Here is a 17906-nt window from a genome sequence, read left to right as displayed (position 1 = left end):
CAGTCCCAGATTTTCAAAACCAGCTTTTTGTAAGGAAATGAGCAGCAGATTCTTCAGATCATTCCAAAGAGCAGAATATGCTACTCTGACTGCCCGTGAGTCTGGCTTTATAAAAATAGGGAAGATACCCATTCAAGGTACACAAACATCCTTTAGGGCTCAAATAGAGGATTAAGTTACTGAGCCTTAAGAATTTGTGGCATATAATCCTAGCTTGATAATTGAGCATGTGCATGCTTCTGGCATGTGATAAATGCAAGGTCATTTGACTTAACCTAGGAGAAGACAGCGTTAAGTGGAATTACCCCATGTCTGCTGCAGGCTAGTTGTGCACACAGCTGCTACCACAGTTCAGCAGATACACAGCAATTTGTTCAGTTGTGCTAAATGTTGCTGCATGTACAAACCCCCATTCTGCCCTCTTGTGACAACATTACAGGAAAATTCAGTTATTTGAAAAGTCAGATGAATTTAATAAAGGAAACACAAATTTTAAAAAACTTCCATAACTGCAAAGGGCCCCTGGAAAGTGGGTTAATGTAGGATGTTCTGAGACGTCCATGTAGACCCATACTGCAGTAAGTTTGGCTCTCCTGTATATAACCATAATTACAATTTTCAATTGGACATACCTGCAATAGATATGATCGCACAAGGACAGAGCAGAATTCAATAGATCAGGTACATCTACCTCTTCTGCAGGCAATCAGGCTGAAAGCTCACATCACACCAAGAACAGACCTTACGATCACTCACGGTGAGCTTCTGAAAAAAGGCAAGAAGATACCAGTGAGGAAAGTTCCAAAAGCCCAGGGTCAGAGGAAGTCCTGGAACAGGCCGCACAGTCCATTAGGGTGTGGCATGTCCTGTGATTCCATTTTAAGGATCGATTAGGGCATGCCCAAGGAATACAAAGTGGGCATAAAACTTATCACTGTTTTCAGTGTTGAGAAAGCTGTGGTATAAATGGAAAAGGTCCTGAGTTCTGACCAATAATTTCACGTAACAACTTTACTATATGCCACAGAATAGCTCTGGCTTCTGTGCAGAGTGCTAAGTCATGCTTTTTCCCTTCAAATGTGATACAAGATGGTTTCCAGCTGAGGGGTGAGAGTGGAATGTGTACATACAAGGAGTGATTTATTCCAGACTATTTTGAACTGATTATTTGAAGCTGCAGTTACTGATTTAGTGACCATGTCATGTATTTCAGCACAAACTGATCTCTTCCATCAGTCTGCCATGCCAGCACACATACAGTTACATAGCACAACAGGATCACCCCAAACAACTTGAACCAAATCCTGTGGCCATATGTGAAACAAGCCCCTGTTCACGTCAGCATTTGACATCCCCATAGTCTCCATGCACAGCATTATTTCAAAGGCTGACTGTTTTGCCACCTCTAAGTCTCAATGTCCGTTTCCCGCAACGTAATCCTGTAAATATTTGCACAAGCTTGGGGGGTTTTTTTTGCTGTGGCTCACCAGTGCTTGTATTCATTTTTTTAAAAAGAGGAAGACCTCAAGCCTGACAAACTTTCAGTGCTCACCGCACTGTTCAGTTAAATCACTCAATCACACTTCTGTCGCCTTGCTTTGAATGATCTTGCAATTAGCAATCCAGTCACAAGCAGAACACCACTTGCACATGTGCTGTCCCACAGCTCAGTCATAGGCAGGCATGGGCTGATGGTGAAGCACACTTGGACTCACCCGGTACGTAGGCACACAGAGAGCACTTGTGCACACAGCCTCAGAAGATTCTGCGAAGTTCTTGCATGGTGCAGTGGAAACGAGTTTCTAAAAAGCTATTTTCAAGTTAGTGCAACATGGAGAATTCTGGGCTGTTTCTCCAGAGATCTTAGCATGAAACCTGGGTAAGTGCACAGTTACTGCATATGAGTGTGTGGCCCTGCAGAGCCATCATGCTTCCTCCTGGAAAGGGTTGGCATATCCTATCTGAGGGGCAGCTGTGTAATGTAACAACATGGAAATGTACAACAGCAAATCAATGGAATGGGTCTGTGGTATAGTAACTGGTGTCATAATTACTGTTGGGTCCAGCAACATGAGGTCAGCCAGTCTCCTTGGTTTTTGTCTATCAAAGCCAAGATGAGCAGGAGAACATGTCTATTTGCAGCCTTGGCAATACATGACTGCAGTGAAGCTCATCCTAACAATTAATTATTGATAATCCAGGCAGTGACTAGTGAAACTTTTTCATCCATATAAACCTAATGATGAAGTCTTGAAAATAATACATAAACACTTGTACACACGAAAAAGGTTTACCAGTTCAACCAAAATATCATTTTAAACCAGTTCTCTACCTGCACCAGCCAAAATGTAAGGAGCTGCTCTCACACTCAGACAAGGATGTTGTAGTGGAACCAACATTGATTTCACTAAGCCGACTTAAAGGTCATCTATCAGCTTAATTAGTTGTCTCCAACAGACAGGCCTTAGGAGTCTTCCCATTAGATATTATATCTTCAGTGCAGCAGGGCAGGACAGTGCTGCAAGTGTCATCAATTCTTTGTTAGGCTGGATGAACCATGGGTCCTTCATATTCTTCTTGCTCTCCAGGAGGGAATGGGTGATTGCTCCCTGCTACAGTTTGATCTTCACAGGGTGGTTCTAAGCTTGAGGCAAAAAACTCCAGCGTGAAGTGGAAGAAAGGGCTGAGCTGTGCAAGTTTATGATAAACTGATTTCTCTAGCAATTCCCAAGGCTGCTGCTGGCGCCATGCCTCTGACACACACAGTGAGAAAATGGAGGCAAACTGATGTGGAGATGCAGCAAGCCAGCAGTTCCCCAGAAGAAAACAGATATAGCACTTTAAGTGCCTTCACACCACACCTTCTCCAGCAAACCCAGGCCAGCCCCAAGGTGCAGCACAGGCCACCTGTCTCAGCTCAAGTGGTCCTTGTAGCATTGTTTGATATAAGACACCTGGCTACACTATGAACATATCTGCTCTTCCTGTGAGAACAGGGGTCTTGCGAGAGTCATGAAACGGGATGTCTACCATCACTAGAACTTGTCAGCTGTGCCTTTGTCTAGCTGAGTCTTGGAAATTTCCAATGATTGAACTTCCACCGTATCTATGGGTAACATTTTTCACTGCAGCACAGGCTCCCTAGGAAAGTTTTCCCTATGCCTGCTTCCAATATCCCAAGACACAGTACGTACTGCTGGCCATAGCTGGCAGAAGACCAAGTCCTACCTAGACTATTTTAAAAATGGTAAGCATAAAGTGAGTAAAAATAAGCAAACATTTGGAAACAGACTCACAAAGAGAGAGTACAAATGCATTTCTCATACTACCTGAAACTTAGCACTAACTACAGGAACTCCTTCAGGATTTCTGTTTTCAAAACCTCTCTCAGTCAGCAGAACTGAAGAGAGATTATGGTACTCTGATACTCCCTCTGACAGAATAAAGCAGAACAAAAACAATCAAGAAGACATTAAACAATGTCTGACTGCAAGCCTAGCTTCCATGGCATTATCTGTTCAGTAGGGCGTTTTACAAAGCAAGGACTTCAATCTCTGATTATGACCCCTCATTTTTCTACTCAGTTCTCTAAGGTAGTTATCAAGCACACATAAACTCACAGGGGCACACTTGTCCCCTTTAGTTCTAATTAATGCCACTGAAACTCATCATTATCTAGGTGTATGAGGGCAGCTCATACACATACAACCATCCATCAAGAAAAACCCATTGTATAATACCAAATAAAGCATGTGTTGACTTCAGGAAGCCTTTTCTTCAGGATATTCTTCTGATTCAGTTCAAGAGAAGGCTAAAGTACCAAAACTCATGTACGTCATTCAGCTCTTTGCCCATTTCTCTGGCTAAAGCAAAGAACTAGCTTTATTCCAAGTTAACTCACTGCATGATTTAGTGTAGTTGTCTTAAAAATCACACTTAGAATCTCAGAATTAGGATTGGAAAGGAACCCTAGAGGTTTTCTGATCCAAACTCCTGCTCAAAGCAGGCCCAGCTTCAAACTTAAATCAGGCAGCTCAGGGCAAATTGTGAATCCTCTTCTCTTCTGAAGACGACAGCCTCTCTGTAACCACTCCCATTATGAAGAACTTTTTCCTTAGAACAATCATAACTCCCCTGTTGCAGGTCATATTCACTGCCTCTCATTCTTTTGCTGGGACTCTCTCTGTCTTTTCTTTAACTATCCATTAAGCAGTTGAAGGCTCCAATTAGACCTCCTTTAGCTTTTTCTTCCCAGCTGAATAAACTCAGGTCTTCCAGTCTCTCATTTTATCTCATGTGCTCTAGTCCTCTAACCACCGTTTTCATTGTTGGCTAGACTTGCCCCGCTTTGTCAACATCTTACCTATACTAAGAACTCCAAAAGTGAAGACAGGACTACAGGGACAGTCCTGTGATTGCTAAATAGAGGGGAATAATCACTCCTTGACTTGCTGGATAAAATCCTATTAATGCAATCTAGTATGTGCTCAGCTTTCACTACCTCAAAGTCACACTGCTGATTGATGTTCAACTTGTGTACCTGAACCCCCAGGTCCTTTACTGCAGAACTGCTCTCTAACCACATGGATTCTAACCCACACTTCTTGCAAAAATTACATGCCCTTTTTGGCATGCCTTAGCAACACCACAAAATCAGCATGTGATTTGTAATTCAAGGACAGTAAATATACCTCATGCAGAACAGAAAATAGATGGGAGGGCAGCTGAATTTGTTTGCAACTGACCGTTTAGGGCATATTTAGGCATAATTTACAAATTGTATTCTCCCACCTCTTACTTTACTTTTTTCCTAATGCGGTATCTGCCCCTTAAATGATTGTGTCAGATGCCACAACTTTTGCCTTCTCCGAGGCCTCATGGACCAGACGTAGTAGGACAGCCTGATCATCTGTGCTCCACTGGGGACAGGAAACAAGAATGAAATATTTGCTAGCAGAGTCAAAGGAAGCAAAAGGGACACATCCTTGCCCCACAATCTCTAACCTGTGCGCAAAAGAAAGGTCTCTGGTTCACAGTATCTAGTTCAAAGCCAAGGCTGGGGAGTGAGGGGTGGAGGAAAGGTCAGGAGTTCAGCATTCCCCTCATCTTCTCACTCTGAATTTAAATGAACAGAGAGAGAAGGGAAAGAAAGAGGGCGTATCTTGTGAAGAAAGCAACAGAAAACAGTCTAGCTCTCCAGAGAGGAGACCACAATATGGAGCAGTGAGCACAAGCAGGCCTTTTTCGCCTTTCTTCCCCGTGATTTAAGTAAGATGTGATTTTGTGGTGAATACAGATACATTTACAGAACCTGCTAACACGAATTTAGTAATAACCTTGGAAGTGTGCTGAGTGGGAAAACACGAGGCTAGTACAAACTCTGTCATCAAAGCTCCACAGCTGCCACAAGATTATTTGTGCTCACACTGAGCACTGGCTGCAGTGTATATTAAAGCTTTCCAGTTATAGCCTTAACCAAAAAAAAAGACCACTGGCAAATACAGAAATTCACTTGGTGACTTACTTATTTAAATATATTGGTCTTATATACAAGAAACTACCTTGCAAAGGGACCAGCATTCTGTAAGGATATGTTCTTGCACATATGAATCTATGGTCTAAACAACAGATGCACACAAAAACTGTGGAAGCTTATGCTGCCAACTGGTGCCTGTGACATGGCAGAGTTTTAATGGAAAGTTGATAATTTTAATAGTGTCTCTTTTTTATGTTGCTCTGCCTTGTACAGATTATCTCTGTACACACAATAAAATTGATGGTATCTATTTTGTTTTTTCTGACCTTAAATGTAACTAGCATCCACTCACATGAAGTGAAAGAATTCCATGGCAAATTTAGTATTAAAGAATTGAATGTGAATAAACTACTTGGTAGAATTTGGCCAATTAGGACAGTGTTAAAACAAAATCAACAACTAATAGTTTAGTACTTATACCACGCATTACCTTTAGAAGTACTGCAAAAAATTACTTGATTAATCAATTAATCAAAAAACTATAAAATTAGCTACATTAACTAATTAAAAGCTTGACTGAAAAGATACTGATTGCTGCTAGAAATAACAATGCAATTGCAATGTTATGGTGCAAAGATAATTTCAGAGCTGTGAAATAACAGTTTGTGCATCTATGAGGATTCATGGGCATGTATTTGAGAGGCACTCTAAAGATGTCTGATGTGGGAAACCAAAAGAGAGCTAGAATATGCATTGTCAGACATAAGTGTAAAGGGTTGTTTGAAATGGTACTATTTTCAAACATACAAGAAAAAACTATGGCCAAGATCCTGCCTTGCAAGTAATTCCCATCCTGAAAAAAAGATAAGAAAAATTAAGATAAAACATGCTTCTACTTTATTTATCAGCCTTGGCATCAGCTGCTGCCTTTATTATGGGTTCTCAGAAACCTACTGAGATAAGACCTAAAATGGGTATTTACTAATTAATTAATCTCTGATGAGAAGATGCTAATGGTTTGCTCAATACATGCTCTTTACTCTGTGATCATGACTCAATTCAGTCTAAGAAGTCTTTGCAAGACCTCTGCTGTTAGCCTGTAACATAACCTGCAGAGGCAAGGGAGACCAAAAGCTGCACCCAAACATAGGAAAAATAGAAGCCCAGACACCCTTCCCATCTCCACTGAGGGACATCGTGCAGAATAAAATTTCCCCTCAGGGCAAGTGGGTTAGAGATACACTTAGTCTTTACCTCCTGCTTATAACCAGGCTGTCTGTTTTACAACATGAGCACCTTACCACGCTATATATCTTACAGAGCAGGGCTGCAGCTAATTTCAGTAACTTCTCTGATATGATCCTTCTAATGAATGACCTGGACAAGGGGATCGAGTGCACCTTCAGTCAGTTTGCAGACAACATTAAGATGGGCAGGAGGGTTGATCTGCCTGAGGACACAAAGGGTCTACAGTGGGATCTGGACTGGCTGGATCAATGGACCAAGGACAACAGTAAGAGTTTAAACAAGGCCAAGTGTCAGGTCATGCACTTGGGTCACTATAACCCCACACAGTGCTGCAGGCTGGGGGCAGTGACTGCAAAGCTGCCCATTGGAAAAGGACCTGGGGGTGATGGTCAATAGCAGCTGAACATGAGCCAGTGTGCGCCCAGATGGCCAGGATGGCAAATGGCATCCTGGCCTGTATCAGCAATATTGTGGCCCACAGGACCATGGCAGTGATTGTCCCCCTGTACTCAACACTGGTAAGGCCACACCCTGAGTCCTGTGTCCAGTTTTGGGCCCTTCACTACACGAAAGACACTGAGGTGCTGCAGTGTGTCCAGAGGAGGGCAACAAAGCTGCTGAAGGGTCTGGAGCAGCTGAGGGAGCCGGGTGTGTTTCACCTGGAGAAAAGGAGGCTCAAAGTAAAACTTATCTCTCTCTACACCTACCTGAACAGAGGCTGCAGCAAGGTGGGGATCGGCCTCTTCTCCCAGGCAACAGCTAACAGGACAAGAGGAAATGGCCTCAAGCTGTGCCAGGAGAGGTTCAGGTTGGACGTCAGGAAGAATTTTTTCACTGAAGGGATTGTTAAGCATTGGAATGACCTGCCCAGAGAAATGGTGGAATCACCATCTCTAAAAGTGTTCAAGAAAAAACTGCACTTAGTGCCATGGTTTAGTTGACATGGTAGTGTTTGGTCAAAGATTGGACTCAATCTTGGATGTCTTTTTGAACCTTAAAGATTCTAATTTCTGATTTTTTTGCTCCACTTTGACATGGCCAAGCAGTAACTGACTTTCATATGCCATTAGCACACACATGATTCTAAAGCTATAGAAAGTGTGGTTGAACACAGCTGCACTGATGGCTGCCAGAAAGTCTTGTGCACAAGGTTCATCAGGACTACAGGCTGACTCTCCAGGATCTTCCACCTCCCAATCCTACAGCCATACTTCTGATGGGGTACTGAATTGTGTTAGCAGCACCACTGGCACAGTAGGGTAGTCTCAGACGCTGTATCTGCCCCATCTAGTGATTTCAGAACATGTCAGGCTGCAAGTCTGTACTAGGGCATTATAAAGACTATATACAACCTGAGGCTACTGCTTGGTGGTCATGGTAGTAGAAGATGGGAATTTCCCATTCTTCCTAAGCTGATCTGTGGTAAGATGGATTTTATGAAATGGGATCCTTCATATTTCTTATTTCACTTTCTTATTTCAGTTTTCACCTCCTTCCCTTATATTTTATAAAAGCTCAATCTCTCTTATGTAACAAACAAACAAACAGAAAATGAGAGCATAATATTATATCCATGGCATCACTGCAGTCTGACAGACAGACATCACCACAACAGAAAGGAGGAGGAGGGGAAGTTCATACAAAGTACTGCCTTCCCTCAGAAGGCAAAATACAGACAGAAAGAACTCCAGCACAAGTGAAGAAAGCCCTCAGTTTGCTTGGCTTCTGAAGCAGAGGACTGGAGACCCTACATTTTGACTTAATTGTCACAAAACAAAGCACATCACAGCAGTCGGTATCTTCAAGGATAAGCAGCAGAAACAGATTATATACCCTGCCATGCATATGCATGTTGCATTGCAAGAGCCCCAGATGCTACATCTGATGACCAAGTTTAGCTGAAAACACTAGGTCCCTAGACAACAACTTGATGCAAAAAATTAACATCTCTGTGGTTCATTGTAGAACAAAAGCTAACACTTTCTTTACAAAACCATTTTCTGTTCCATTTCCCAAATGGAAAAAGAAAGCCAATTCTGAAAAGCCTAGATACAATATTTTCATATCTAGCTGTAGGTTTATATGGTATACTGCTGGCAAGGAATCCTTCCTTCCCCTGCTAGCACACTGGCATCAACTGTACTGCTCAGGAAAAGCCCACTCTTCCTGACTGAGATCACTATTTATACTGGATGCCCATTAATTGCATTGCTTGGAATGATTTGCTGTGGGTTTTCTTTTTTTATTCTATCTGCATTATGTCGTGATCTGATGACTGATTGGCTCCTGTGAGCAATCATGAGCCCAAGCCTATTGCTTCTAGCTTGATAGAGTGTATATCTCTATTTCATATTCAATAATGATGAATGGTCATGGCTTACATTTATATAGGGCCTTTCATCCAGAAAGATCCCAAAGCACTTTACAAATTGATTTACTGTGCAAACTATGGGGTTTATTCTCCGCTTCATAAGCTCGTATAAATCCCATTGAGTTACTTGCACTTCATCACAGTACTTGGTATTGCCCAAACAAAGCACGAGCAATACACCCAGCAGACAGTCATGGAACACTTTTAAAAATATGAAAGAGTTCAGAACTTCAGTTCTATGTCTTATCCAAAAGGCAGAATCTTTAGCAGGAGAGCACCCACCTAACCCTAGAAAAGTACTACTTTCTGCACTACTTCTAACAGGGCTTCTTGCAGTAAAGCATTCCTTGGAGAGGTCACAACCCAGAGCTGAGTCTGCCTGCTCACATGACTGCACCCTCAGGCAGAAGCTGCTAAAAACCACCAGTTCCTTCTGTTTTAAAAAAATACTATTGAACAGAAAATAGCAATGAAACATCAGTAGCCATCAATATAGGTTGCTTATGCCTCTTAAGGGTTGCAAAAAAATTAAACAGGAGGAATGCTCAGGCAAAATTCCTGGCAAGAATTTTGAGTGAATATTTAGTCAAAGCATGATGCTCTGCACTAATGTCTTGGAGCAAATCACCCAGTTTCCTTCTCCTCTGTTAAACCTGGAATGGGAAAGGAAATGCACCAAGTATGTGCCTGGGTTGATCAGCTGCTGTTGTTCTCCATCTTGATATCTAGCAAAAGGGAATCCCAAATCTGGAATCTAGCCTTTATATCTTCCAAGCCTAAGGGATACAGAGTGAAGCAGGGAACTCATGACTGAGATGATAGGTAATCAACTTCAATATTTTCTCCACTCAGTCTAAAAGCTTTAAAGGAGCAACACCATCTCTACCTCCATGACTTTGTCAGAGAATTAAGTGAGGTGCATTTAAAAAAAAAAATGCAGAGATTCTCTAATAAATATGGTGCCTTTGAAAGTGACATGCCAACAGTGGCTCTTACCAGGATGCCATGGTGTAAGCTGAGTACTTGTCTTTTTCTCCACCGTATCACTTCTGAAATGGCTGCAGTACAAATGCGGGTTCTAATCTGACCGAAAACGAAGTCATGACGAATTATCCAGTGTGGGTGAGAGACCCACCTCCTCAGGGATTTTAACCAAAATTTGTTCTTTTGGAATCCAAAAAGAAATAGCTCATAGACATTTGAATGTAAAAGGTAATAATCTAGTGCTAGAATTACATAAAACTTTCAGGTGTTGACCACTGTCTTTTCTTTCTTGGCCTATCAGAATTAGCATGCTGACATATTGCAGTAATAAGTATAGTCAAAAATAAAAAGAGAAAAAATATTTCCCTCCTTTATTACATTATGGACTACTTGCCATATTCTTTATTAATGCCAGAGCTAACAAGAAATATGGCATAGGTTAAGACTGGGCAAAAAATTCTTCTAGCAGGACTGACAGAATTAGCCTGAAAGGTCCCATGTAACATGCATTCCTGGGGCAGGTGGAAAACATGGGAGGATTTATTCAGCAGTTTCTTGATACGTTCAGGCCAATGCAGCTGCAGTCAGTTCCTGAGTAATGTGTGTTCCATCTCTGTTTTGGTCAACTCTAGCAGCTTGCCCAATACCTTACACAATACCAAAAGATGTAAAATCTCGTGGACATCAAATGAGGTTTTAAGGATGCTGTAGGTACAGAAGCCTTCCATCCTTAGAGGGTTTCATGGTCCAGTCTGATCTTTCCTACACACACTCCTGTGCCCATCCAGCACTTTTCCCAAGCTCCTCCCTCCTCATTTTACTTTCTCTGTATCTTATGTTCTGCATGACAGTGGCTTCTTTTTCTCCTTCTGGCTTTGATGCCAGTATGAGAGGAAAGAGTATAAGAGCAAGGCTTCCAGTTCCAGTCTGTAAGATGACAGTGGCCTTCCGATGTTCGGAGAAACAATGACATAGAAGGTCAGATCAAGGCCCACTGACCTAAGATAAAGCATATAACTGCATCAATAGAAGAGCACATGAGTAGTCCATAAAGAGGGCTGGTACTAGCTTGTTACAGACAGCACTATGAGAATTTAGCTGCCAAACACTAGCAAGCAACTATTGATCTCATATGAGCTACTGAAAAAAATCTCTACTTTTTATAATGCAGGGATACTGAAGAAAGTATAATAATGACCCTTTGCCTTATTGCAAATCAAAGAGTCATCGAATGGTTTGGATTGGAAGGGATATTAAAAATCATCTAGTTTCAACTCCCTGCCTTGGGCAGGGACATCTTCCACTAGACCAGGTTGCTTAGAGCCCCCTCCAACCTGGCCATGAACACTTCCAGGGATGGGGTATCCACAACTTCTCAGGACAACCTGTTTCAGTGCCTCACCACCCTCACAGCAGAGATTTTCTTTCTAATATCCAACCTAAACCTACCTTCTTTCACTTTAAAGCCCTTCTCCCTTGTCCTATTCAGTACATGCCCTTGTAAAAAGTCCCTCTTAAGCTTTCTTGTAGCCCCATTTAGGTACTGCAAGGCTGCTCTAAGGTGTCCCCAAAGCTTTCTCTTCTCCAGACTGAACAACCCCAACTGTCTCAGCCCATCTTCATAGGAGAGGTGCTCCATCCTTCTCATCCTCTTTGTGGCCCTCCTCTGGGCCCTCTCTAACTGGTTTGCATCGTTCTTGTGCTGAGGACCCCAGACCTGGATGCAGTACTCCCAGTGGGGTCCCCAGAGAGTAGAACAGCGGCCAGGCTGCCTTTGATGCAGCCCAGGATACATTTGGCTTTCTGGGCTGCAAGTGCACGTTGTCAGGTCACATCAAGCTTCTGAGCTTGACATCCTTACCTCATTCCCTTCATGTTACAGAGATATTAGGGTTCCTTAGCCAATAATGTAAGTGTGGACAAAATACATACTGCTGGCATATGTTCTACAACCTGGTCAAGTTTATCTAGCTGGATGGCCCCAGAATGATACTACCAGAGCAGGGCACCAAAAGGCAACATGAGGCCAAACCAGGTGGCTCCCCACCACAGCTGCACAGGAGGGTTTGGAAACTGAAGGCCACCACTAAAAAACACAAATAAACAAACTACAAAAGCTACAATAACTTACCTCAGAGCCAAGACTGTCTGTAGTTTTAGGAATCCTGAAAGATTACCAAGCACAGCAAAAGGACCTCCATGTTAGGACACACTGTTCAATCTAACTGTTCAGCAAGTAGCTGTAAAGGTTTCAGGATTTTTTTTATCCTTAGAAAACTTGTTAACAATGACAGAACTTCTCATCAACACTGAAGAGGAAGTGACATGAAAACGACAAAGTAACTGTATATTAAGGAAACCACATAAAATTAATTAAAGAAACAGGGATTTCCTGGAAAAATTGAAGAAAAAATGTCTTACAGGAAATGACAGCCAAAATGACATAGATTGGACTTTTATTGGCACTCAGCTATAAAGCCAAGGACCAAACAAATGCTGGAAACTGAGATTCTCCTGAAGTAGGAGGATCCTGACCCTCCATAGCAGGTGACACATTCACAGGGGCAGGGATGCCAGGAAAGCCTGCATCACTTTCCAAAGCTTTGTTTATCCTAGGGATAAGGAGAAGATTCTCACAGTCCTCCACATGCACCAGTCTATTCTTGTTCAACAGCACTGAGCTCACGTGATATCATCACAGCACAAAAGGAAGAAGTAGGCAACATTTTTGCAAAGGAAAACAAACACTTCTAAAACCTTTGCAAGAAGAGAATATGACTGGTAGTGCTCAACAACCTTAAGTTTTACATGCACAAATAAGAATAAAGCAATATGATACAAAGTTTTCAGTTTCTTGGCCTTTGCAGGCAGATCCATTTGGACAGAATATAACAGTGCCCAGCACAGTGCATACTAAATATCTCAGTGTCCAGTTTCATGAGCCTGAAACATTATTGTATCTGCCTGTAGTGTCTCCCATTTAGCCAACAACCTTTCCATCCTGCAGCTCCCCAGAGACAGCATGGCATCTGGATGCCCACACCAGCCAGAGATAGATGTCTGGTAAAGCCCTCTTAGCTGAACAGGACATGGTAGCACCCACATCATCACTAAAGCAGGAAGGGAGTTCAAAAATACATTAACTAAGGACTGAGAAAACAGTGTTTTACAGGAGCTTCTTGCAAAAGCAAGTGGAGAACTAGGGTTCCTGGGGCTTTTTCCTTCCCAAAGCAAGCAAGCGCCGGAAAGCACGAGTCCTGTTTGTACAGGATCCTCTTCAGACTCCCAGTGTGGAGAAGCATGTTGAACCACACCATCCCCCTGCAGTCCTCCCTCCCTCTCATCCACTGTAGATATACAAGGCTAAGTTGATGAGCTGTTCAGCTTAGTGTGAAATGTGTTACATTTTCCCCCCAGCTGCTTCCTGATTGCAGTATTTACTTTTAATCTCCTCTGCCTCAATGCCCGATAAAAACTTTGTCACATTAGATGGTGACAGATGGGAAAGAGAAGGGGGGGATCACTGCAAGGGAATGTCCTGGCTTCCCAATAATTTTTCACAACGCCAATTATGTCCTTCAGTGCTTCCTGGCATGTGCACCCATGTCAGCAGAGAAGGAAATAGAAAGGCATAAATAAAGACAAAACCAGGCACTGCGTGGCTTTAATCTGCAGAATAACATTTCTCATTTGGGTGAAATATTGTTGGATTCTCTCCTGTGCTGGAAATGGAGATACACACACAATATATACACAGAGACACAGATACGCAGAGTTCACAACTGCTTTCCTCATGCATGGGTACTGCCATCCTCACAAGCAGCTCTCAGCATTGTGATCAGGAAAGTGCAGATGTCCCCTGCTTTCTGAAAGGTATCCATGTCCAGCAAGCCAAATCTTACGCCCTCTAATCCAGCTACCATTGAGCAAGTAGGAGTAATGTGAAGATTCTCATCTTTAACGCTTCAAAACTGTTCTTGGAAAGTTTCAGATCATTTTATGTTGTACTTGAGGCTCCTTGCAAACATCAGTTTCCAAGCCTAATCCTGCATGCCACTACATTTGCCTTGCTTAGATGGTCCATCCAAGATGAGGGGGCTACAAAGGATAATCTTTTGACTCTGAGTTACTTCTTGCTTAGACTGCTGGGAGAAATGAAATGTAACAGCAACCACCTGTGTTGGTGGACATGTTTATAGTAGCAGATGAAGGTAGTCATGGAAGCAAAGGAGGAAGGTAAGAGACAACTTTGACCCAGGCTGGGATTTATCCAGTCATACCAGTACAAAAAAACCCCTTTTGTTTGCCCTTTATGTACCTCCTTTGTAAACATGAAAAAGCAAATCAAAATAAAGCATTTTCCTAGACATCTTTTCCTTTGAACTAAAAGAATCATGTGCTTTGGACCACAGCTACTACTCTCTTGACAATTCTAGTGCAGATCCATACAGGAACAAGAGCTTGGTGACTTCCATTACAAGCAGAATGGACAGGCAACGTCAGAGAGAAGTGCATAATGAAAGAAGCACAGCAATAGAGATGATGTAGGGAGGGAGCTTCAACTGGAACAGAAAGAATGGGTAACGGTCCTAAAAAGTGAAACCTATCCTGATGGTGTACATGAATATTCACAGTAGGGCACATTCATGCATCTTCCATCAGGCCAGAACTTGGCCTGCAGGACTGTTGGTAACAGCCAAGACAATGCCCTTGTCTTCATATGAATTAAGATATGTAAATATGTAAAAACAGCAAGTACTCCCAAACCAGGAGATTTCCAGGTAGCTACAAACTGGGCATCAGCCAAGGAGTTACTCATTCAGGCTCTAGGAAAAAAAAATGAATGAATGAGAAGTCTCTGGGCTCAGGCTAGAAGATTTAGTAGATATTAGACAAAGGACTGTGAGCCACAGAAATTATGAAGACGCCACTGATAAAATGAACTATGCTGTATAAGAATCCAGGAAACAAATAGCTGGAGCTGGAATAGAAAAGATAAGGTAAAGGACTGCCAGTAAGTTCTCCAACTGTGTTTTTTAACTGTAGATTTTCTCTACAGAAAGTAGCTAACTAGTAACAGAAACATTATGCTGTTAAGCAGACATCCTTATGGTTGTGCATTACCAGATTTTCGCAGTCATATCTGTATTTACATGCCTGTCACTTTGGACATATTATAGGCAGGTTTACAGAACTGGTTATGCCAATGAAACTCCTCCAGAAGCTCAACTACAGCAGGTTCAGCATATTATAGTGGCAGTGAAAAATGTCCTTTTCCTTATAGAGAGAACCAGTGAGGTCCCTGAAGAACTTGTTGAATGAGAAAGGCACAAATTAGCAGCCCCAGGCCAGGTAGACCTCAATGGATGTAGGAGCAAGAACAGCCATTTACAAGAGAAAATTAGTATGAAGCAAAAAGAGATGTCAAGGCAAATCTTCTTAAAGAGATTTAAGAAGGGTAAAACTCAGATATGAATAATTTTTAAAGCCCTGTTGCCTTTCCGAAGTGTGACAGCTGAAGGCTAAGAACTGTGCATGGGCCCTACAAAGATCCTCTGTGAGGTATCTGTAATAGAGCTGCTAAAAACATAGCATCATGTTTGTAAGCAGATAAAGCAGACAACTGCTTCGGTGGAACCATGTTCTAGGATGACCGTGCATTTTTATAAATATATTGGGTCCAATCACTTGTGGTTTCACTACCTGATAAAAAATCTAAAAAATAAAATGCAGGTACATCCGAGCTATTTGTTCTTATCTATCCTCCAAATTAGTTACTTAGCAAGTAATATTTTCAGTTCTTCATGGCAATATTTTTGGAAATCAAATTAAGCTGTTTCTACAAAGAAAGAAATAAAAAACCAGATAGCTACTGTTCTAATGTAATTTGATCTAGAAATGTCTTTTTCTCAAGCAGAAGAGCTGAATCACATTTTCTTTCTCTGATTCTTTTTAGAGATTGTCAATTAGTTTTACTTGAATTTGTTCTCATTTGCAAATTACGTTAAAGGAGTGGGACTGTCCTAGGAATCAAAGGCAGAAAGAACATGTTCCTATTTACATTTTGATTTCCTTTCAAGTGAGAAGGATAAGAAACCCATATGCAAAAGGCTCTTGTCATCCCAAGTTTATCAAGCAATACTCATCCCATGGTTTCTCCTCAGTGTAGCTGTGTTACCTTCCACACTCTTGTACATGAACAAAGAAATTTTTGCCCACCTATCTTAGAGCTTACACTTAGACTGAAACTAAAGCACGGTCGGCAAGACTTAGAAAATTGTTATGTTTTTCCTGTTATGAAGTATGTATGGACATTTATATGTCACTCCCCCCCCAAAAAAAAAAAAAATTTAGCCTTTCCTTCATTTAGGCACAATAAACTTCCTAATAAGGAGAGGAAAACAACTGGCAGATATTCAGTGACTGTCATTGTGCACCAAGGGGATTTCACATGCCACCCCATTAACTTCAGTCTCTAGAGGAAAGACAGGAACTCAGCTTCAATATGTGCTCAACTTTGCTTTGCCCCCACTTTTCTTAGTCAAGATCACCAGTTCCTCAGAGGAAAACTCCTGCCCTTGAAAATAACGGAAAATTCACTTGTTTTCCTCTAACCATACAGTCTAGCACAGTAATGGAAGGAAGAAAGGTGAGCTAACCCTCCAAGTCAAAGATCTGTCTCTCTGTTCAACACCAAGTATTGAAGACCGTACAACACAATATAAACATGTAGGAAGGTCTTGCTTTTTTTGACAGCAAACCATTCTTGAAAGAAAAGAATATAGAAGGGCAAACCTGTCAGCTAGCAACCAGCTCCAAGAAATATCTGTGTCACATTTAACAGTGTGCTGGTTTTGGCTGGGGCAAAGTTAATTTTCTTCACAGCAGGCAGTATGGGGCTATGATGTGGATTTGTGCTGGAAAGAGTGTTGATAATTTTTCCTGACTCCAACAATCTCAGAATCATGGGATGTTTACCATGGTCCTGTGGGAGGTTTCATGTGTTTCATCAGTTCCCCAGCCCCAAGGTGCTCACCGTGTTGCATTAATGCAGGCCGAGCCACAGCAGTGACTGCAGTGTAGGAGCCATCTGGGAAGAACAGGGGACAGCCCACTGGCTCCTGTTGAGTGAGACTCATTAAGACTGGCCAACCCCCAGTGAAAATTGAGTGGTAGTGGCTCAGAAAACACAAATATTCTTATCAGCACTTGCAGTCATTTTCATAGTCATCCCCACTTGATATCTGCCCTTCCAAAAGAAGCATATGCAGGTTAAAAGAATTTGTGATACTTTAGTCAGCTGGTACTTTTGAGGTATTTAATAAAGTAAATAGTAATTCCTGTCAAGGAACAAGAGGCAACATTCTCCCTGTCCTACACAGCACTGAAGTCAAATATTGGCATGCCTGCATGATCCACAATAAGTTCTCAGGCCATGCTGCAGAGCACCTGGATTCCTAAAAATATTCACAAAAGAATCACAAAAGACTTCTACAGGAAGCAAACCCATTGTCAGGAGGCTCAGTGTCAGTATAAAGGAGCTCATATATTAATGGAAAACTGTTTCAGAAGTTCAACAACTTGTAAATTTTATTGATTTAAGGGATAATAATAAATGTTTACAAAGCATCTGTATTATTTTGTTTCAAAGAGGGTTTTTAAATTTTCTTAAAAGATAACTTATTTAGAATGAAATCACCGTGATATTTCATATGTTTCTCATTCAAAGTCTTTCTAACAATAGCATATTTTCAAGATGAGCACATTTTCCCCTTCTGTTCTGCAGAAACTTAGGACAAATAGCAGTATCTTTTTCTTTAAGGGATA

The 17906-nt window shown here is 41.7% G+C and overlaps 1 long non-coding RNA gene across 1 annotated transcript in view; it reads right to left on the bottom strand.

Moving 5' to 3' along the window:
- Positions 1 to 638: 638 nt before the first annotated feature.
- LOC120410166 overlaps positions 639 to 17906 on the bottom strand; it is an 84776-nt gene continuing 67508 nt past the window's right edge. The window contains exon 3 of the long non-coding RNA XR_005602121.1: positions 639 to 765. This is a non-coding gene — a long non-coding RNA (uncharacterized LOC120410166). The remainder of the gene's footprint in view (positions 766 to 17906) is intronic.

Source organism: Corvus cornix, chromosome 5 (genome assembly GCF_000738735.6).
Source record: "Corvus cornix cornix isolate S_Up_H32 chromosome 5, ASM73873v5, whole genome shotgun sequence".
Lineage (NCBI taxonomy): Eukaryota > Metazoa > Chordata > Aves > Passeriformes > Corvidae > Corvus > Corvus cornix.
Note: the sequence above shows the minus strand (reverse complement) of the source record. Positions and strands in the feature narration are given on the sequence as shown.